The sequence below is a fragment of the Carcharhinus amblyrhynchos genome, chromosome 1, assembly GCF_965287045.1.
Source record: "Carcharhinus amblyrhynchos chromosome 1, sCarAmb.v2.hapA, whole genome shotgun sequence".
Lineage (NCBI taxonomy): Eukaryota > Metazoa > Chordata > Chondrichthyes > Carcharhiniformes > Carcharhinidae > Carcharhinus > Carcharhinus amblyrhynchos.
Window position 1 is genome coordinate 19,901,499 of NC_137324.1, and position 22,292 is coordinate 19,923,790.

Genomic DNA, 22,292 nt, shown 5'->3' on the forward strand with positions numbered 1-22,292 from the left:
GCCCCCTTTCTCAACATGTAACTTGAGGTCATTTCTTTCTTCCATCATGTTTATCATTTACATTTTATCTCTTCCTAATGCAGTTATTATGGAAGTGAGGGACTACCATAGAGCTCATTTCACCAAAACTTTCATTTGATTTTGGAAATAGAATAAGAGAACAGATAGTTTAAGGATATACAATACCAGCTAATCTTCAAACATTTTAAGGCGGAATCCCTATCATCTAGTGTCACTTCTCTGGTCTTTAATTTTATGAGCGATTTTAGGGCTTCAGCTTAGAAAAGATCAAATTACTTTCATTTTATTATGACAATGATTATTGCATTTGAACAAACAGCAACAATTACTAGAATTTGAAAGTGACAATAAGCCACAATATTATCATTTATTCTAATAAGCAAACTGTCTTCTTGTTCCAGCGGGACCAAAGAGCAAGCATCAGACTCGAAGACATGTCTCAAGTGAGGAGGCTATGTACTGTCACCAAAAGTATTCAGTCTTACAGAACAAATATTTAAGGGGTGATTCACCACTGCTGCTAGCTGCAGCCAGGATCACCACTGGCCCGTTGAATTGGATGTGAGGCTCAAAACAGGATTCTCGCCACATATCAAAACCACTGAACGTCTCCCTGCCCACTGCATCAGCCCCAATCAGGTTCTCACAAAACCAATGAATACCCTGTAAATGTTACTTCAGTACAATACAATTAATGGGTTTCAGGGCCAGCTGCTCCGGCCCCTTCCCACAGAGTAGTAAATTCAGGAGGTACCAAACAGTACATGTCCTGACAAGCATGAGCCTGGCACCTTGGACTCCTAGGTGGGAAAACTATGTGCCCTTGTGCTCCTCTGCCACTGCCAGGCCACTAACTCTAACTCTAACCCCCAAGGGAACTGGAGGCTGGGTGAGCTGAGGGTTGACCTCAAGTCTCCTGTTCAGGATGGAAGTCTCATGGCTGGACTGCCCTGGGAAAACTGGAGGAGATCAGTCTCAGCATAGTGATTGCAGGTTGCTTTCAGTCTCTGCAATATGTACGTTTGAAGTAGCCTCTTCACTTTAATATTCATGACCCCTGGACACCGGAAACCTTCAAAATCCTGCAACACTCAATTAGAGGTTTACAGCATGGAAACAGGCTCTTCGGCCCAACTTGTCCATGCGCCTTTTTTTTATAAAACCTCTGAGCTAATCCCAATTGCCTGCATTTGGCCCATATCCCTCTACACCCATCGTACCCATGTAACTAACTAAATGCTTTTTAAAAGACAAAATTGTACCTGCCTTACTACTACCTCCAGTTCCAGGCACTCACGACCCTCTGTGTGAAAAAATTGCCCCTCTGGACACTTTTGTATCTCTCCCCTCTCACCTTAAACCTATGCCCTCTAGTTTTAGACTCCCCTATCTTCAGGAAAAGATATTGACTCTCTAGCTGATCTGTCCCCTCATTATTTTATAGATCTCTATAAGATGACCCCCCAGCCTCCTATGCTCCAGAAAAAAAAAGTCCCAGTCTATCCATCAAGTCCCGGTAGCATCCCAGTAAATCTTTTCTGCACTCTTTCTAGTTTAATAATATATTTTTACAATAGGATAACCAGAATTCCAAGTGTGATTGGGGTGAGTGAGTTGCGCACTTCACAATCATGTCTGTGTGGTTGGAGGGTGCCTTGTTCATATAAGCATGGGGGAGAGGGTAACCCCGTCATAGTGAAGGATTGGAGTGTCACCCTTGTTTGCAAGGGGGAGAGTGGGGGAGGGGTGGGGGTCATCCAGGCACAAGTATCGGGAATTCCCAACCCTCGACAATCAAAAACCATCAGGACAGTATCACCGGCCCTCCCCATCTCACCACCGGACAAGCACCCCCTCCGATGTTTCCGCACCCCCACCTCACCGCCAGGTTTCCACCACCCCTCTCTGCCAGTTTCTCCCCACCTCCCTTCACTGCTCGGCCTCCCCCCCCCTCCACCCCCACCCCTCCCAATAGCAGGCCCCTCCCTTCAATGCCAATGACATCATGGCAGTGAGGTTTGAATATTCAGTGAGGGGGATAATGTGCCAGGTAGGCCTTTTATTGCAAATTCATTAAAATATATTCAAGAACCTCATTATATTACTGGCAAGGGGCAGAAAAAATAAAATCGCAAAATGAGATTGTGCTGCCCAACTTTTCATGGTATTTTGTGCTCACATTGCTGTTCTTGCTGATGACAATGTGAGAGCAAATCTGCCCCCTTAAAGATTACATGGAAAGACTACTGGAATGGGCAAACAACTGTAGTATGAAATTTAATGCAAAGAAACATAAGTAATACATTTTGATAGGAAGAACAAGGAATGACAATAAAAGAAAAGATGCATTTCTAGAGTGAGTTCAGGGAACACAGACCTGGGGGTGTATGCACACATCTCATTAAAGGTGGCAGGACAACTCGCGAAATGATTCTAATTGGCAGATTGGATCCCAGATAGTATAACAGAGGTAGAAAATACAAAAGAAAGGAGATGTGATGGATCATAGTAAAGCAATGACTGATTCAGCTTCAAGTGAAGTACTGAGATGGAACTCGAAATCGGCATACTGGTAATTTTGTGCTACCAGATGGCATATCGGTCTGCATGCATGTTTTCCTCTAGCCTATTTTGACCGAGGCTGCTTCTGTGGACAACTGCTGCAGACATTCAGTGATGGGAAAGTCTCTATTGAGGATACTCGGATTTTACTCAGGTGGCATACTGCCATCTCCATCCCATCAAAGCCCATCAGGTGGATAGAGCCTGTGTCCCACGACAACTGAAACCCACACTGTGGCTGCAGGAAATCCAATCAATGCCGGTCCAACAATTGTGGTCACATTTCATTTTTAAATGTTTTAAACTCTTCAGAGGAGACTTCCATCTTGAGACACCCTTTTAGTACCTTACCTAAAGCTGCATTGACATTTTATCACTGGGTTGTTGATATTCCAATGCTGGATTCTCTTATATTGGCCCAGCAGATTCAGGAATCCACTCAGCCACCATCCTCAATTGGACGGGGCTCCCACAGGTAACATTGTGGGTTCCTGACCTGCATTTCACCATATCGGCACAATCAGTGTACTGAAACAAACATCTTGCGATTATGTCTAATTCTGGATATCACACTTTAGGAAGGATGAAAATTCTTTGAGTAAGGAATAGGAAAGATTAGATGAAGAATTTTAGTTCTGCGCACAGATTGGATTTGATTTGATTTGATTTATTATTGTTACATGTATTAACATACAATGAAAAGTATTGTTTCTTGTGCGTTATACAGACAAAACATACCGGTCATAGAGAAGGAAATGAGAGAGTGCAGAATGTAGTGTTATAGTCATAGATAGGGTGTTGAGAAAGATCAACTTAATGCAAGGTAAGTCCATTCAAAGATCTGGCTGTAGCAGGGAAGGAGCTGTTCTTGCATCGGTTAGTACATGACTTCAGACTTCTGTATCTTTTTCCCAAAGAAAGAAGGTGGAAGAGAACATGTCCGGGTGCATGGTCCTTAATTATGCTGGCTGCTTTGCATACTTCCTAGAGGGAAGTGTAGACAGAGTCAATGGATGGGAGGCTGGTTCGAGTGATGGATTGGGCTACACTCACAACCTTTCCGCCCTACTCACTTGTTAGTTTCTTGCAGTCTTGGGCACAGCAGAAGCCATACTAAGCTGTGATACAAACAGAAAGAATATTTTCTATGATGCATCTGTAAAAATTGGTGAGAGTTATAGCTGACATGCCAAATTTCCTTCGTCATCTGAGAAAGTTGAGGCGTCGGTGGGCTTTCTTAACTATAGTTTCAGCGTGGGAGAACCAGGACAGGTTGATGATGATCTGGACACCTAAAAACCTGAAGCTCTCGACCATTTGTCCCCATTGATGTAAACAGGGGCATATTCTCCTTTAGGCATCCTAAAGTTGATGACAATTGCCTTCGTTTTGTTGACATTGAGGGACAGATTATTGTTGCTGCACCAGTTCACCAGATTCTCTGTCTCTTTTTGGAGCTTAAAAGGGAAATTAGGAGAGCCAGAAGGGGTCATGAGAAGACCTTGGCGGGTAAGATAAAGGAGAATCCCAAGGCCTTCTATAAATATGTGAAAGGTAAAAGGATGAGAAGAGAAGGGATAGGACCTATAAAAGGTGAAGGGGGAAAGGTCTGTGTGGAACCAGAAGAAATGGTGGAGGTGCTTAATGAGTACTTTGCCTCAGTATTCACGGTGGAAGCTGATCTGGGAGATTTTGCTACGGATTTGCAGCAGATGGAAAAGATTGACTTTGTGGATATTAAGGTGGAGGATGTGTTAGAACTTTTGAATTCTATCAAGATAGATAAGTCTCCGGGACCAGATGGGATGTACCCCAGGATACTGTGGGAGGGGAGGGAAGTGATTGCAGAGCCCCTGGCGATGATCTTTGCGTCGTCAATGGAGACGGGAGAGGTTCCGGAAGATTGGAGGATTGCGGATGTAGTTTCTATTTTCAAGAAAGGGAACAGAGACAGCCCGGGAAATTACCGACCGGTGAGTCTGACCTCAGTGGTTGGTAAGCTGATGGAGAGGCTTCTGAGGGACAAGATTTACGAGCATTTGGAGAGGTTTGACATGATCAGGAATAGTCAGCATGGATTTGTCAAGGGCAGGTCGTGCCTTACGAGCCCAGTTGAGTTCTTCGATAATATGACTGAACACATTGACGAAGGAAGTGCCGTGGACGTGGTGTACATGGACTTCAGCAAGGCATTTGATAAGGTCCCCCATGCAAGACTTCTTGAGAAGGTGAGAGGGCATGGGATCCAAGGGCCTTTGGCCTTGTGGATCCAGAACTGGCTTGCCTGCAGAAGGCAGAGAGTGGTTGTGGATGGGTCTTTTTCTGAATGGAGGTCAGTCACCAGTGGAGTGCCCCAGGGATCTGTTCTAGGACCCTTGCTGTTTGTCATTTTCATAAATGACCTGGATGAGGAAGTGGAGGGATGGGTAAGTAAGTTCGCTGACGACACGAAGGTCGGTGGTGTTGTGGATGGTCTGGAAGGATGTCAAAAGTTACAGCAGGACATAAATAGGATGCAGGACTGGGCGGAGAAGTGGCAGATGGACTTCAACGCGGATAAATGCGTAGTCGTCCATTTTGGCAGAACCAACGGGATGAACGAGTACACTATCAAGGGCAGGAGTCTTAGTAGTGTTGAAGAGCAGAAGGATCTTGGGGTCCGGGTCCACAGGACTCTTAAATCGGCCTCGCAGGTGGAAGAGGTGGTCAAGAAGGCGTACTGGCCTTCATTAATCGAGGGATTGAGTTTAGGAGTCGGGAGATAATGCTGCAACTTTATAAGACCCTTGTCAGGCCTCATTTGCAGTACTGTGCGCAGTTCTGGTCGCCTCACTATAGGAAAGACGTAGAAGCTATTGAAAGGGTACAGAGGAGATTTACAAGGATGTTGCCTGGACTGGGAGGCATGCCTTATGAAGTTAGGTTGAGGGAGCTGGGTCTCTTTTCCCTGGAGAGACGAAGGTTGAGAGGCGACCTGATAGAAGTTTATAAAATGTTGAGAGGAATCGATAGGGTGGATTCTCAGAGGCTATTTCCCCGGGTTGAAATGGTCGCTACGAGAGGACACAGATTTAAGGTGCGGGGAGGTAAGTACAGAAGCGATGTTAGGGGTAAGTTTTTCACTCAGAGGGTGGTGAGTGAATGGAATCGGCTGCCGTCAGTGGTGGTGGAGGCGAACTCGCTGGGGTCTTTTAAAAGACTTCTGGATGAGTATATGGGGTTTTATGGGATTGGGGGTTATAGATAGGTCTATAGATTGGTAGGTGTTGGTGTGATCGGCACAACTCGTGGGCCGAAGGGCCTGTTTGTGCTGTAGTGTTCTATGTTCTATGTCTCATTCCTGTATCTGACCCATTATGGTGATGTCGTCAGCAAATTTGAAAATTAAACTGGAGGGGAATTTGGCCGCACAGTCTAGGTGCGCAAGTAGTATAGTAGGGGGCTGAAAACACAGCCTTGTGGGGCACTGGTGTTGAGGATTATTGTGGAGGAGGTGTTGTTGCCTATCCTTACTGATTGTGGTCTGTGAGTTATGAAGTTCAGGATCCAGTCACAGAGGGAGGTGCTGAGGTCCAGGCCACGAAGCTTGAAGATTGCTTTTGTGGGAATAATAGTGTTGAAGGCTGAGCTGTAGTCAATAAATAGGAGTCTGCCATAGGTGTCCTTGTTATCTAGGTGTACCATAGAAGAATGAGGGGAGATCTCATTGAGACGTATATGATGATGAATGGGATGGATAGGATAGAGGTGGAGAGGCTCTTCCCGCTCAGAAAGGGCTGTAGGACTAGAGGGCACAGCCTCAAGATAAAGGGGGGGCGGTTTAGAACGGAGTTGAGGAGGAACTTCTTCACTCAAAGGGTGGTGAATCTCTGGAATTCTCTGCCCGTTGAAGTGGTGGAGGCTGCCTCGCTAAATATTTTTAAGACGCGGGTTGATGGCTTTTTGATAAGCGAGGGGATTAAGGGTCATGGGGAGAGGGCGGGAATGTGGAACTGAGACACGACAGATCAACCATGATCTTATTGAATGGCGGGGCAGGCTCGAAGGGCTGGATGGCCTACTCCTGCTCCTATTTCTTATGTTCTTATGTTCAGAGAAATGGCGTCTGCTGTGTACTTGTTGCAGCAGTAGGCAAACTGTAGTGGGTCCAGGTAGTCCAAGAGGCTGGAATTGATTCGTGCCATGACTAATCTTTCAAAGCACTTCAAAATGATGGATGTTAGAGCCACCAGCCGATAATCATTAAGGCACGTTGCTTGGTTTTTCTTAGATACCGGGATGATGGTCATCTTCTTGAAGCAGATAGGGACCTCAAATTGTTGTAAAGAGAGGTTGAAGACGTCTGTGAATACAGATTGGAGGCAGTGTGGTTGTTCCCCTTGGAGAAGGAAAAGAGAAGATTTGATGGAGGCTTTTAAAATCATGAGAAGTCATGACTGAGTAGATAGAAATTGTTCCAATTGGCAGAAGGATTGCGAATCAAGGATCAATGATCAGCAAAAAAGCAAGAGTGTCATTAGGAAATACATTTTTTTAAATGCAGAAAGTGTTTGCAATCTGGAATGCAGTAACTGAAAGAGTGATGGAAACAGATTCAATTGAGAGTTTCAAAATATTACAGAAAAGAATTGGATTAACAGCAGAAGGGAAAAAATGCAGGAATATGAGGAAAGAGGTGGGAGTGAGCTGAGCTAAATTGCTCTTGCTGAGAGCTAACATGGACTTGACAGGCCAAACAGACTCCTTCATGTTATTATTTGATGTTGCGATCTTATTGCTAACTCAGAAGATTGGGAACTCTGATAGTGTCATGGAGCTGTTAGAGTGTTCGAATCATGATACGTCATACAGGAAGGGCGATATGCACATTTCCTCTGTTTTGTTCACTCGTGGGATTTGGGTGTCACTGGGCCAGTATTTATTGGCATCCCTGAGGGCATTTAAGAGTCAACCACATTGCTCTGGGTCTGGAATTACATGTAGATCAGACCAGGTAAGGACAACAAATTTCCTTCCCTGGAGGACATTCGTGAACCAGATGGGTTTTTACAACAATCAATAACGGTGTCATGGTCACCAGTTGATATTTAATTCCAGGTTTTTATTGAATTCAAATTTCACCATCTGCCATAGTAGGATTTGAACCCTGGTCCCCAGAGCATTACCTTGGGCCTCTGTATTACTAGTCCAGTGACTGCTCCACCTCTCCCTGAAAAATAAGTTATTCTGTAATACAGAAATTATAGGCAAACATAGCAAGCAGTTCATGCAAAGCATTGGTCTTATTTGACCAACCTTAATATTTTTGAGGAGGTAACAAAGAGTAGACAGCAGCAATATAGTAGATATGATCTATCAGGACTTTCAAAATGTATTCAGTTGGGTGCCCCCAAAAAAGATTAATGAATGAGGTCAGATATTGTGTAGTCAGAGGATGGATGCAGCAGAATGGATTGCTCATTGCTTTAAAAGAATGGAAGCTATTCAGAATGGCAGACAGTGGGAAATGGTATTCCACATTAATCAGAACTGGGCCACTGCTGTTCACAACATACACTAATGATTTGGAGTTTGATACCAAAAGTACAAATTCTAAGCATGCAGATGATGTTAGATTGAGGGTAATTGTTAATACCTGGAGGACTGTCCACATTACAGGAGGACATTAATTGGCAAATGCAGTTTGATACAAATGCATGTAAGGTTTATTTTAATAATGCATTTAGATGGAAGATTTGTTATTTGGATGTGATGTGAGTTGGTGGAATAGAGGAACAGAAGGATTTCATAATACCAATCATTAAAATTTGTATCACAGATCAGCAAGACCAGGCAAAAGCAAACCAAGCGCTGGGCTTACTCTGAGGCAGATAGAATGGACCAGGAAGTTATGCTAAACCTGTATCAAACCTTGGTTAGATCATACTAAGAGTATTACATGAAAAGGACAGAAACACAGGACAAGGTGCAGGGAAGATTTATAACGATGATACCAGGAATGCATGGAGATACATATCAAGAAAGGATGACAGGCTGGGTCTCCTTTCTTCTGAAAACATAAGAACATAAGAAATAGGAGCAGGAGTAGGCCATCTAGCCCTTCGAGCCTGCCCCGCCATTCAATAAGATCATGGCTGATCTGTCGTGGCTCAGTTCCACATTCCCGCCCTCTCCCCATAACCCTTAATCCCCTCTCTTATCAAAAACCCATCAACCCGCGTCTTAAAAATCAGAAGACTAAAGTTCTTTAAATTATGAAAGATCTCGATAGGGAGAAAGTTTTCTCTTGTGGAGAAGAGGAGAGCTAGAGGTTGCCAGTATAAGATAGTCACCAGGATATTTAATAGGGAGTTCAGGAGAAATTTCTTCACCCAAACAGTGATGAGACTGTGAAACTTCTTACTAAAAGGAGCAATTGAATCAAACAGAAGAGAAGCATTTAAGGAAAGTCAAGCATATGAGGGTGAAGGGGACAGAGTAAAACAATGATAGATTCAGATGAAGGAGGATGTGATGGAGGCTCAAGGAGAGCATAAACACTGGCATGAACTTGTTGAGCACAATGAACTGGTCAGCTAGTGACTGGTTTCCGTGTCTTATATGCTATGCAATCCTCTTTAAATGAGTTACATGACAAGTTAATTTATTTTGGTGGTATTGCTCACAGTAGAAAATTGACTAAGATATTGAAAAATCCTTGCTCTTTTAATTATGAAATAAAATTCCAAACATACTCATTAATTACTGAAATAAGCAGAGAAAACCTCAATTTATTGCCTAAAGAAAGGGCAATATCTCTTACAGTACAGCACTTGCAGTGCATGGAGTAATCAAAGTAGATTGTGTCCTCAAGTGCAGCTTGAACAGAAGATGTGAGAACTGCTAACGGTGCCAAGTTTACAGACTAAAGTAAAAGTCATAGAAAATGGAAGATGTCATTATACTGAAATAAAACATGCTGTGGTGTTAACCCTTTTTTTTAAATAAAGTAATTCTTGGCTGGTATCAAGAAGTGTTACAGTAATTTACACAGAAAACATGACTAATGAAAGTAACATAAAACAAGTTAAACAGAACTCCTTTAAAATGAACCTAAAACATCATATCTGCAGACACATTCATCATTATTTTTAGATTCCTAACTAATACTTAATGCAGTTTCATCCTGTCAGCTTTGCTTCCTTTGTCAAAATGGAGCTAATAACTCTCTATCAATGTATGGAGGGAAAATGTCATTAGGGTTCGTTAGCTTTAGACTAATATTCTCTCAAGCCACTAAAACAACGCAAAGAAGAAATATATTTCACTGAATAGTCACATAATTTCATTCTAAAATGTCTTTCCTAATTAATGGTGTCACTAAGTTTTTATTGTTGTATTTTATGCTAAATACAATCCAGTTATGAAGCAAGATGTATTTGTTTATTACTGGTGTCTCTGTCAGCCTTTATCACAATGATTTATTCTATATAACATGGCTCAACCTGATAATTGACATTTACTGTGGGATTCTCTTTGAAAAACAACTTTTAAGATGACACATCCTTTTTTGCAAAATACCAGATTGTGGTTTTCTTTATCCACCTGGCAATTTAAAATCATAAACTGCATCACAGAGAGCAATTTGAAACAAAGATAATGACAAGTATCCTCCTCCGACCAGTGGCTTCATGGCTGCTGCCACATATGTGCATCTGACAGCAAACAGGAAAAGAGCCAAAACAGTCGTCCCATTAATGTCAGCTAAAGACCATCAACCGCGCTCCCAAAAGCAACCCTCTCTCCTGCTCAGTTCTTGCTATCTGTTCTCCTATGAAATATTATGATGCATCTTTATATTTGTAATGAATTCTATAAAGATGCAGCTTCTTGTTCTCGAGCTAATTTTGGAATGCAAGCTTTATACCCTACATTAGCAGCCTTTTTGGGAAATCAGGTTGTTAATTTACAATCATTATGACTTGTTAAATTTTAAACTCACCACAGGGATCTTAATGATGTCTACAAATCTGTTTCAAATATTTATCTGCAAATAAACGTTCAATGTGTACCTATTCCATTTGAATTATCAGTTCAGTATATTAACTCTATCAATATTTTTAAGATGAGAAACAATGTGGAAATAATAGAGATTTCAAATTATTATTTTAGTCATGAATTCTTCTTGCTTTGAGATTCAGTGAAAAACAATGCATGAAGACCTTCAAATGCTATTAAAATTCCAGGCTCATGGTCATTTTTTTAATAGAATACAAGCAGCTATCACCAATGAAATATTTAATGTCATAAAACCAAGATATTGGATGAAGGAAGACATGCTGCCCTCAATACAGAATAAATCACATCACAGGAATAGTTATGCCTTGCTCTTGAAAATGACATTTCAGCAAGAACCAAGGTTTAAAAAATGATCAGCTGCTATTATCTTAGTCAGTTAAAACAAATTATTCACACATTAAAGTACCTCAGAAACAGATATTGCACTTAGAAATTGCCTCTCTTGAATTTAATATTTTGACGAATCTATTTTTCGAACATGCTGGTTAGACCAGTCTAAAAAATTCAACAGCATGTATTCGAATAGTGGATTGAATTCTTCCAAGCCCCTGCTGGTGGGTTTGTTGGTGTGTGTGTGTGCGTGGGTGTGGGGTGGGTGGCAGGGGATGGGTGGTGTGATAGTGGGGGGGAATACTACAGGAAACCCAGAAGTAAGTTTTATAGCAACGTGAATTTACAGCGTGATCTACAGTGCAATGAAAACCCACCGGAGGCCAATTTGAACCTCACTTACACCCAGTTAATGGGATGAAGTTCTGACACCCTCCGTGCCAGGTTCTCTGTGATGCCAGTGGGAAAACACACCAGCATAGAATACATCTAGAACAATGTGGTGTGCAGATATTAGAACTCACCTGAACAAAATCTGGGGTTGCCACTAGAATTTGGGACGGAGGCAGCCAGCAACCCTGTACCCTGGAAAATCACAGTAGTGGGTTAGGGATATATCTGCAGATGGACAACCCAGTTTGGGTGTCCCGCTCCCTCTTCTCCCACCTGTTTGATTTTCCATTTACATTGGTGTGAAGGCATTTCTTTAGAGGTGGTGTCCCAACTTTTAAAGAACTATGTTGTTGGCGGGCCAGGCTCAGTCAGAGCCCACACTGCCAATATGACACCGTGGGACTGACCTCTTTCATAGAACACAGAACAGTACAGCACATTACAGGCCCTTCGACCCTCAATGTTGTCTAAGCCCAATGTCTGAACCCAAGGTCAAGTTAGCCCACTCCCTTTAATTTGGTGTGCTCCACGTACCTATCCAATAACCGCTTGAAAGTTCCGAAAGTGTTCGACTCCAGCAGGCAGTACATTCCACACCCCAACCACTCTCTGAGCGAAGAATCTACCTCAGACATCCCTCCTATATCTCCCACCATTAAACTTATAGTTATGCCCCCCAGTAACAGCTACATCCACCTGAGCAAATAGTCACTGCACACCCACTCTATTTATCCCCCTCATCATCTTATAAACCTCTATTAAGTCACCTCTCATCCTCCTCCACTCTAAAGAGAGAAGCCCCAGCTCCCTCAACATTTCCTCATAAGACCTACACTCCAAACCAGGCAGCATCCTGGTAAATCTCCTCTGCACTCTCTCCAATGCTTCCACATCCTTCTTATAATGAGGTGACCAGAACTGAACACAATATTCCAAATGTGGTCTCACCAACATCTGGCATAGTTGCAGCATAACCCCACAGCTCTTAAACTCAAACCCCCCTGTTAATAAACATTAACACACTATAAGCCTTCAAGTCTCGATCCACTTAAGTGGCAACCTTCAGAGATCTGTGGATATGAACCCCAAGATCTCTCTGTTCCTCCACATTCCTTAGAACCCTGTTGTTGACCTGTAATCCGCATTCAAGTTTGTCCTACCAAAATGAATCACCTATCACTTAGAGTTAAGCTCCATCTGCCGCTTTTCCACCCCACTCTGCATCCTATCAATGTCTCTTTGCAGCTTGCAAGAGCCCTCCACCTCATCCACTACTCCACCAATCTTGGTGTCATCAGCAAATTTACAAACCCACCCTTCAGCTCCTTCTTTCAAGTCATTGATAAAAATCACAAATAGCAGAGGACCCAGCACTGACCCCAGCAGTACATTGCTGGTAACTGGCCTCCCATCTGAAAATTTTCCTTCTACCACCACCCCCTGTCTTCTGTGAGACAGCCAGTTACTTATCTATTCAGCCAAATTTCCTTCCATCCCACACCTCCTTATCTTCTTCATGAGCCTACCTTATCAAATGCCTTACAAAAATCCATGTATATGACATCAATTGCTCAACCTTCATCTACACACTTAGTTACCTCCTTAAAGAATTCAATCAAATTTGTAAGGCAGGACTTACCCCTCACAAAATCGTGCTGACTATCCCAGATTAAACTGCATCTTTTCAAATGGTCATAAGTCCTATCTCTCAGGGCCCTTTCCATTAACTTACTGACCACCGAAGTAAGACATTTTTTAAACTCCTGAAGAATATGGCAGAGTTAGCTACTATTGGAACAATCAATGCTACTTACAAAAACTCACTTACGCCCAAATTCACAGCCCCAACTTTTTTTGTCATATATATTGGGGAACCAGAGGGCAATTTCCCCAATTTACACCACGTTGTGCTTAGTCTATTCGCAAGGATAGCAACAGCATTGCCTGCAGTACGATAGGGTATCTCTAACAGCAACTTTCAGATATAATAGACTTGTTCAAAATTATGAAAGTTTTTGATAAATAGCATGAAACTGTTTCCACTGGCAATAAAAAAGTCTGGTTTAAAACAACTGGCAAAAAAGGTAAAGGGAGATAAGAGAGCAAGTTTTTTTTAAACTCAGTATGTAATAATATTGTGGAACACACTCCCCAAAGCAATGGTGGAAACAGATTCAGGATGGTGGAAGTGGACTCAAGATTAAACTTCAAAACTAAATAAGATAGCTACACAAAAATGAAAAGATTGAAAAGCTAAGGGAAAAGAGCAGATGAGTGGGATTAATTGTTATCTCTTTCAAGAGCTGGTGCAGGCATGATGAATTGAATGACCTCCTTTAATATTATACAAATAAATGATTCTATTAAAAATCACGTTTCTACTAACAGAGGAACTCATTTATCATATTCCTTATGGAAACAAAATTCAAGGCAAATAACTGTAATTTCAGCATTCTTGAAGTATTGCATGAGCATTGCCTAGTACAGTCTAAAGAGCCTGTCTCTTTTCTATGAACCTCTTTTCTTGGCTGTGCCCTTGCTAGAAACCTATTCATACCAAACATCTTCCAATTCTGATGAAAGGTCATCAACCTGAAACATTTCTCTCTCCACACACAGATGCTCCCTGGCATGCTCAGCTTTTCCTCTGCTCGTTCTGGTTTTCAGCATCTGCAGTATTTCACTTGTTAGAATATTTACAGATAACACATTGTGAGATGGTATATTGTGTTAACTAATTAAGTAGGTAATCTCCAAATCCTCAGAACATTCTGAAGCACTACTGCTAAATATTAAAAGACTGCACCTTACAAGAAAGGCTAAACCTAATGGATGATACTCATACTTTGTTTTAGCACTCTCCCATCTAAGTCATTAAATTTGTGGATTCATGCAAGGCATGGATAGCAAGTTTAGCGAGGTGATCCCACCACAGGTGGGGATTGAACAGGAAGAAAGGGAATGGGTGACCACCTGGAACAGTAAAAGACTCAGGAGGGTAGTGCTGGAGTCCCCTCTGGTCACCCTTCTCTCAAAAAGATATAACATTTTGGATACTATTGGAGGTGGGGTTGGTCAGGGGGGCTGATGGCTTCTCAGGAGAAAATAGCAGCAGCTAAGCTCACAGCACTGTGGGTGAGGGGTGGGAGGAAAAGAAAAGGTAAGGCTATTGTGAAAGGGGATTCAATAGTTAGGGGTACAGACAGATGCTTTTGTAGCCACAAATGTGAATCAAGGATAGTATGTTGCTTCCCTGGTGTTAGGGTCTGGGTTGTCAATGAGCGACTGCAGAGCACTCTGGGGAGGGAAGGTGAACAGTCGCTGATTGTGGTACATCTTAGTATCAATGACATGGGTAAACTAAGGGATGAGGATCTGCAAGCTGAGTGCAGGAAGTTAGAACATAAATTAAAATGCAGACCTGAAATGTAGTATAATTAAGATTATTCCCAGTTCCATGTGCCAGCGAGTGCAAGAATAAAAGGACAGACCAAATGAACACTTGGTTAGAGAGATAGTATGGATGGGAGAGACTCAGATTCTGGAGGCACTGAAACAGGTTCTAAGTAAAAGCAAATTACTGCAGATGCTGGAATCTGAAACCAAAAGAGAAAACGCTGGAAGATCTCAGCAGGTCTTGCAGCATCTGTAAGGAGAGAAAAGAGCGGACGAAACAAGTCCAGATGACCCTTTGTCAAAGCTCAATTCAGAACCTGTACAAATTGGATGGGCTGCATCCAGGCAGAGCTGGGACCAATGTCCTTGAGGGGCCTTTTGCAAGTTCTGTTGGGGAGTATTTAAATTAGAGTGGTGGGGTGATGGGATCGCAGGAATAGGATCAGATAGGTCAGACTCAGATCAGGAAAATGGAGGTAGAACATGAGCTTGTGATGTTGAAGATGTAATGATAGACTTGGATTTACAGGAGCAGGAAAGTTTAAAAAAAAGTGTCCAGCAAGGGGAATTGGCAGGTTAAACTGCTTATACTTAAATGAAAGTATAACAAACAAAGTAGATGAGTTAAAGGCACAAGTAGACAGAAAGATGGCAGCATGATGTCATTGCTATAATGGAAACCTGGCTAAAGGAGGAGAAAAATTGGCAGTTCAATATCCCTGGTTATAGAGCCTTCAGACACAATAGACTGAGATAAAAAAGAGGGAGAAGCACTAATGGTTAAAGAATCAATTCCAATCGTGAGGCAGGATGACATACTGGATGGGTCAACAAACAAAGCTTTATGGGTTGAGCTTAGAAATAAAAAAGGGGCAGTCACAATACAGAGAATATACAACAGAACCCCAAATAATGAAAGAGAGATAGAAGAACAAATACGTAGATAAATTTATGCCTCTAAGAATATGGGGGCAATAATAGTAGGAGGTTTTAACCATTCCAATATTAACTGGGATTCAAACAATATAACAGGCAGTGAGAGAGAAGAATTCATGCAGTGTCTAGGAAACATTTTTCAACCAATTAGTAACAAACCCAATAAGAGGTGTAATTCTAGACCTAGTCTTGGGGAAAAAAGGTCAAGTGAGTGAAGTGTTAGTTAGCGACCATATCGGGGATAGTGATTACATTTAAGTTAGATTTAGCATTGCTTTGGAAAAGGACAGAGATAAAGTTGGAAGAAAAGTTTTGAACTGAGAGAAGGCAAATTTTGCAGGAATGTGATGGGACTCGGCTAAGATGGATTGGGCAGCACTGCTAGGTGATAAATCAGTGGAAAACTAGTGGGAAGCACTAAAAAGTGACTTCCTAACTGTAAAAAGTAGGCATATCCCTCAAAAAAAAGTGTGGTACTGCCAAATCTAGACACCCCTAGTTGCCTACAAGAATAAAGAGGAAGATCACAAAGTGCACCTATTGTGCGTACAAAGAACTAAGCACTGCAAATAGCCTAGATGAATATTGGAAGTGCAGGGACGAAGTAGAAAAAGAAAATCAAAGAATGACGTGGAAAGAAATTAGCTAGTTAAGTTAAAGAAAACCCAAGAATGTTTTACCAATATATTAATTGTAAAAGATCAGTCAAGGAAAAAGATGAACTCAGAAGAAGGGAACTTGTGTGTTGATGCAAAGACTATGGGAAGGGTGTTAACTGAATATTTTGTCTCCATGTTTACAAAGGGAAAGGATGAAATAGATGTCATGGTCTAGGAGGAGCACTGAGATATTACTGGATGATCTTAAAAACCGAGGAAGTACTCGAAGGGTTGGAATCCTTGAAAATTGATACATCACCAGGGCCACATGGACTGTTTCCAAGGCTGCTGAAGAAGGCATGGAGGAGATAGCAGAATCTCTGAGAATGATTTTCCAACCTTCAGTAGATACAGGGGAGGTACCAGAGGACAGGAGAAATGCAAATGTTTAAAAAGGAATCAAAAGAAATGGAAACAATTATAGGCCAGTTAGTCTTACATCGGTGTTGGAAAAATTAGTAGAATCTATTCTGAGAGATAAGATTAACTGTCATATAGAAAGCCATGGACTTTTCAGGGATGGCCAGCATGGATTTGTTCAAGGAAGGTCTTGCCTCACAAGCTTGATTAAATATTTTGAGGAAGTGACAAGAAGGGTTAATGAAATTAGTGTAGTTAATGTTGTGTACATAGATTTTAGTAAGGTTTTTGACAATGTTTATTTTGGCAGATTGGTCAAAAAAAGCCCATGGGATAAAGGGTAATGTGACAAACAGGATTAAAAGTTGGTTTTGTAACAAGAAACAAATTGTTATGGTTGATGGATGCCCTCGCAAATAGAAAGTTGTTTCACGGGTTTCAATGTTGGGACCCTTGCTGTTTATGTTATACGTTAATGATTTGGTCATGAATGTGGGGGGGACATGATTGGAAAATTTGCAGATGATAAAAAGTTTGGCTGAGTAGTGGATAGCGTAGAACTATAATCTACAAAACTATATCAATGGGCTGGTGGAGTGGGTGGTAAAATGACAGATGGATTTTCACATAAAGAAGTGTGAGGTCATGCATTTATTGAGGTCAAACAGTTATAGGAAACACACAATCAATGGGAATATACTAAAATGGGTAGATGAAGTGAGAGATCTTGACACAAAATACACAGATCCCTAAAGGCAGCAGTTCAAGTAGACAGGGTTGTAAAGAAGGCATGTGGAATACTCTCCTTTATTGCCTGAGGTATAGAATATAAAAGTAAAGATATAATGCTGAAATTGTGTTCAACACTAGTGGGGCCACAACTGGAGTATTGTGTGTATTTCTGATCGCCATATTACAGGAAGGAAGCACTTGCTCTGGAGAGATTGCAGAGAAGGCAAGCATGTTGCCAGGGCTAGAAAAGTGCAGCAATGTGGAGAGAGTGGATACATTGTGGCTATTTTCCTTGGGATAAGGAAGGGTGACTTGATGGAGGTGCACAGAATTATGAGAAGAGATAGAGTGGACACGATGCTTTTCCTTGGTGGAGAATTCTAGAACCAGGGGACATAAATTCAAAATAAGTGGCAGTACGAGTAGAGGGGACATGAGGAAGAACTTTTTTAAAATGTAAAGCAAATATGGCAAGTCTACGAGAGTAGCAGTTCTGTCTCATTGTTTTCTCTGCAAATGTACGAAGATAGTACATTTAATATCACTTAATATTTTGTACATTATTGCTCAAATCTTTTTTAAGTTTGATACATCCCAGATCCAGCAATTCAACTCTTATAAAGATTTACCAGTAAAGATGATAATTGCAACACAGCAATTATTTTTAAAAATATTCACCTAATTCACCCAACAAATTGAATGAAATGGCTGCCGAGGCAGAGACTAGAACATTATTTAAAGTAATACTGAAAAAAAGTAAAAGACAAATGAAGAAAAATGAGTTTTGAGGAACTATTTATAATTAAAGAGCTAGAACCAGCACAAATACAATGGCCCAAATGGGTTGTATGTGTTATGATTGCTATGATTTTATGATACCTATAATCTGTACTGCATTTGAACATTTTAAACTTGCAACATGATTATGATTGTGCATTTTTTTGTTTTGTCAGAGGCACAGTATTTTTATGTTAAATTATCTTCATTATCATTGTCATAACTACAGGATGCAACCAAAAATAATTATATGAAATTAATGTTAGTACTTCTGAGAGCATTGAAAGTTTTTAGAGAAATTGTGTTGGAGTACTAAGAGGAAACAAATTTCCCACAGTCCGATCTATTTGCCGCGTTAATTTTGGGAACTTTAAACTTCTACAGACAATGAGAGAACTCCAGAAAATGTCACTGAAAGAGAACTGTAGACACACAAAAAAAAGTGCATGAAACTTTATAATTTGACATTCTGTAAAGATCTCTTGGATTGATCAACAAAAAACTGATATGCAGTAGCACATTTATTTCAAGCACAAATGTGTTTTAAGCACTATTATTGCTCAAATTATAATCTTGCACAGAAGCTGACTGCCTGGCCACAGAGGATGCAGGCTCAGAACTGTGAAGAACAAATTTAGAATAGAAGTTAAGAAATATTTATTTGCACAAGTTAAGGTTAACAATTAAAAGACGTTGCACATATGGTTGATCAAGGGGAGGACACCAGATTAATTTATTAAACAGTTGGACACTGAAACATGGCCCTGTTGATGGGTGCTTCAGGATGAGGTAAAACGGGTGAAGTAGCTTCTTCATTGTGACCTGCTTCGTGTTGCAGAGGAGAGACTCAGAGCATGGAATGGGCCATTACAGCAAAGTGGGCTTGTGTCATTTAACTGTCTTGAAGTCTGGTATGGTGGGGAGGTCCTATGAGGAGAGACTGAGGGATTTAGGATTGTTTTCGTTGGAAAGAAGGCGGCTAAGAGGGGATCTTATTGAAACATATAAGATGATTAGAGGTTTAGATAGGGTGGATAGTGATAGCCTTTTTCCTCGGATGGAGAAAGCTAGCACGAGGGGGCATGGCTTTAAATTAAGGGGGGGTAGCTACAGGACGGATGTCAGGGGTAGGTTCTTTACCCAGCGGGTGGTGAGGGATTGGAATGCCCTGCCTGCTGCAGTTGTAAATGCGCCTAGTTTGGGGGCGTTTAAGAGATCTATGGATAGGTTTATGGACGAAAAGGGATTGGTATAGGCTAGTGGGTCATTGTTTTTGTAACTGGTCGGTGCAACATCGTGGGCCGAAGGGCCTGTTCTGCGCTGTAATGTTCTATGTTCTATGTTCTATAAAGTTGACAAAAAGTTTTTTTTTAATGCAGCCTTGTAAAGTCAAATATTGGGCAAAAGTAAGCTTTTTTAAACGTAAAAAATATTTTGCGATGGCAGAAAATACAGCTCAGCTTTCTTGAGCAATCCTAGTCATCTGAAGACTTTTTCAAAAATCTAACTTTGTTTCTTGTCATATGTGAACAAAAAAAAGAAGCAAAACTGGCTTGAATGCCAGGGATGATCAGTCTCACTTTTTTTAAACACATGGTCACCGGATACAATATAAAATAAATAATCTTTACAGAAGCAATGATTCAAAAGCATGTCATCTACCCAGCTCAGGACTGAGTTGGCAGTAGGGTGGCCATTTCCAAAAAGGAGGACATTGCCCCGGTTCAAATTGAATGACACAGTGACGCTGAGCTGAGAGTCGCACAGATTTAGCGCATTTCAATTGGTCTATGCATTGCGATCGGCTAAGAAAGCTGTCAATCATATGGAGGGGTGTGTGTTGTTAGCAGCGCAGTCTATGATTGAACATAAGAAATATGAGCAGGAGTAGGCCATCTAGCCCTTCGAACCTGCCCCACCATTCAATAAGATCATGGCTGAGCTGAAGTGGATCAGTTCCACTTTCCCGCTTTCTCCCCATAACCCTTAATTCCCTTGTCTATCAGAAATCTATCTACCCGTGACTTAAATATATTCAGCGAAGTAGCCTCCACCACTTCAATGGGCAGAGAGTTCCACAGATCCACCACCCTTTGAGTGAAGAAGTTCCTCCTCAACTCTAAGTGGGAAGAATCTCTCTACCTCTACCCTATCTAGCCCCTTCATTATCTTGTAAGTCTCTATAAGATCCCCCCTCAGCCTTCAAAACTCTCAAGTACAGACCCAGTCTATTCAATCTCTCTTCATAAGCTAACCCCCTCATCTCCGGTATCAGCCTGGTGAACCTTCTCTATACTCCCTCCAAGGCCAATATATCTTTTCTCAAATGCGGGGACCAAAACTGCACACAGTACTCCAGTTGTGGCCTCACCAGTGCCCTGTACGGTTGCAGCAAGACCTCTCTGCTTTTATATTCTATCCCCCGCCCTATAAAGACCAACATTCCATTCGCCTTCTTGATCACCTGCTGCACCTGCAGACTGGATTTTTGCGATTCATGCAGAAGGACCCCCAGGTCCCTCTGCACCGTAGCATGCTGCAGCTTTTCACCCTTTAAATAATAATCCCTCCTACTATTATTTCTACCAAAGTGGATAACCTCATTTGCCAACGTTATACTCCAGCTGCCAGGTCCTCGCCCACTCGCTCAGTCGATCCAGATCTCTCTGCAGACTTTCCGCACCTTCCACACAATTTGCTTTTCCGCTCATCTTCGTGTCATCAGCAAATTTTGTTACCCTACACTCAGCCCCCTCCTCCAGATCGTCTATCTAAATAGGCCCCAGCACTGATCCCTGCGGCACTCCACTAGTCACCAACTGCCAACCAAAAAAGCATCCATTGATTCCAACACACTGCTTCCTGTTGGACAACCAATCCTCAATCCACGCTAACACTTTACCCCCAACTCCGCGCACCCTAACCTTTTGTGAGGCACCTTATCAAACGCCTTCTGGAAATCTAAAAACACCACATCCACCGGTTCCCCTCTGTCTACCACAATAGTCACATCCTCATAGAAATCCAATAAATTCGTTAAACGCAATTTCCCCTTCGCGAATCCATGCTGCGTCTGTTTGATCAAACCGTTCTTTTCTAGGTGTTGTGCTATTTCTTCTTTGATGATAGATTCTAGCATTTTACCAACTACGGACGTCAAGCTAACCGGTCTATAATTCCCTGTTTTTTGTCTGCTACCCTTTTTAAACAGCGGCGTAACATTAGCTGTTTTCCAATCTTCCGTCACTTCCCCAGAGTCCAGCAAATTTTGATTGGATACAATTGTGAGCATCATTGTCGGTGTTCTCGCAGTTCAGGAGGATGGAGCTCATGGATTGGATAACATAGCTGTCAATCAGCTCTGTGAGCCTTGCAGGTTCAGCACATTCTGAATGGTCAGTGTGTTGCAATTGGCTAACAAAGATGTCAATCACATTGAGGGGGTGTGTCTTGATAACAGTGCAGTCTGTGATTGGTTACAATTACTGAGCTTCATTTTCAATGTTTTTTAAGTTCAGTCGAATGGAGCTCGCAGATTAGATAATGTAGCTGTCAGACAGGAGGCGCAGAGCGTCTACTGGATAACCATGATACATCAATTTCCAATTCGTTTTCCCAGCTGCCGGTCATCGTCTTTAGTCAGACCCAAAAAAGGACAAGTTAACATCTGGCTCGAGGTGGCACTGGACGGAGGACAGAGTGCTCAAAAGCCAGGTTGTCCGGCCTAAAGCCGGACATTTGGCCTCCATAGTTGGCAATTCTATGACTGCCAACTCTGGCAGACACATTCCTGGACATTTTGACACATGACCTTCATTAGCAAACATCAGCTCAATCTATTTTACTATCTCCAATGCTCAAAATCAAAAACAAAGAAAGACTTGCATTTATATAGCACTTTTCACAACCACCAAATGATATTATTTTACGTCCAATGTTGCTCAAGCGCATGCTGGATTCTTTCAATATTTAGCCCAACCTGTGCTCTTTAATCACAGCAAATGTAGCAGCATGTTTTAAATTGTTTAAACAATTACATAGATTTTGCAAATGCCTTAGTGGCATCAA

General features: G+C 41.7%; 1 protein-coding gene across 1 annotated transcript in view; it reads right to left on the reverse strand.

The window, feature by feature from the left end:
- ctnna2 (catenin (cadherin-associated protein), alpha 2) overlaps positions 1–22,292 on the reverse strand; it is a 1,308,817-nt gene that overhangs the window by 1,071,452 nt on the left and 215,073 nt on the right. The gene's annotated exons all lie outside the window — the stretch shown is intronic.